Source organism: Rhineura floridana, chromosome 1 (assembly GCF_030035675.1).
Source record: "Rhineura floridana isolate rRhiFlo1 chromosome 1, rRhiFlo1.hap2, whole genome shotgun sequence".
In the NCBI taxonomy this organism is placed as follows: domain Eukaryota; kingdom Metazoa; phylum Chordata; class Lepidosauria; order Squamata; family Rhineuridae; genus Rhineura; species Rhineura floridana.
In genome coordinates, this window is record NC_084480.1 from 243,696,283 (window position 1) to 243,697,120 (window position 838).

At 31.1% G+C, this 838-nt stretch overlaps 1 non-coding gene across 1 annotated transcript; it reads right to left on the minus strand.

The window, feature by feature from the left end:
* Positions 1–276: 276 nt before the first annotated feature.
* LOC133375938 (5S ribosomal RNA) lies at positions 277–395 on the minus strand. Its single transcript, XR_009760349.1, has one exon. It is a non-coding gene; the product is annotated as a 5S ribosomal RNA (ribosomal RNA).
* Between the last annotated feature and the right edge of the window lie 443 nt (positions 396–838).

Here is an 838-nt window from a genome sequence, read left to right on the forward strand (position 1 = left end):
ATTTTAGTGTACATTTATTAATATAAGATGTTTTCATTAGCCTTTTCTTTATATGACTATTTAGATTTTGTTCTGAATTTGTTAGTTAATTATGTATACTTTGTGATGTTGTGAGCTGCTTTGAGATCACTGCTTAGAGGTCTTTGAAATATTAGTTGTTATTATATGCCTTCAAGTCAATTACGACTTATGGCAACCCTATGAAACTTTTGAATGTATTCATAGGGTTTTCATGGTAAGAGGTAGTCAGAGGTGGTTTACCACTGCCTTCCTCTAAGCCTACGACAGCTGGTATTCCCAGGCAGTCTCCCATCCAAGTACTAACCAGGCCTGACCCTGCTTAGCTTCTGAGATCAGATGAGATCAGGCATGTTCAGGGTAGTATGGCTGTAGGCTTGAAATATTTAGCAGTATATAAATACTTGTAAATAAATAAATAAATAACATTTTATTACGGAAAAACTACATACCAATATGTATGTATGTATTATACCACCCTTCTTCATACAGAGCTGATTATGACAATGGAGGAGCAAATGTAAGATGGCAGTGAGTATGGAAATATATGTCAATTTTCAGTCTCTCACTTTTCCAGTCTTAAATTCAGTTTTGCAGCCATTTGTGATTTTTTTTGTAAAAAATTATCATGAAAATTCTTCAGCATTTTAGTGTGAATTTCTCCCAATAAACACATTTCTGTATGAAGTTTTGACTAATGAACACATTTTATCAAACTTTTTCCTAATATAATTCATGTTTGTATATTATTTTCAATAATGTATTCACTTTTTCCTTAATAAATGTATTTTTGTAAATATTATTTGCAAGTTATTTATTT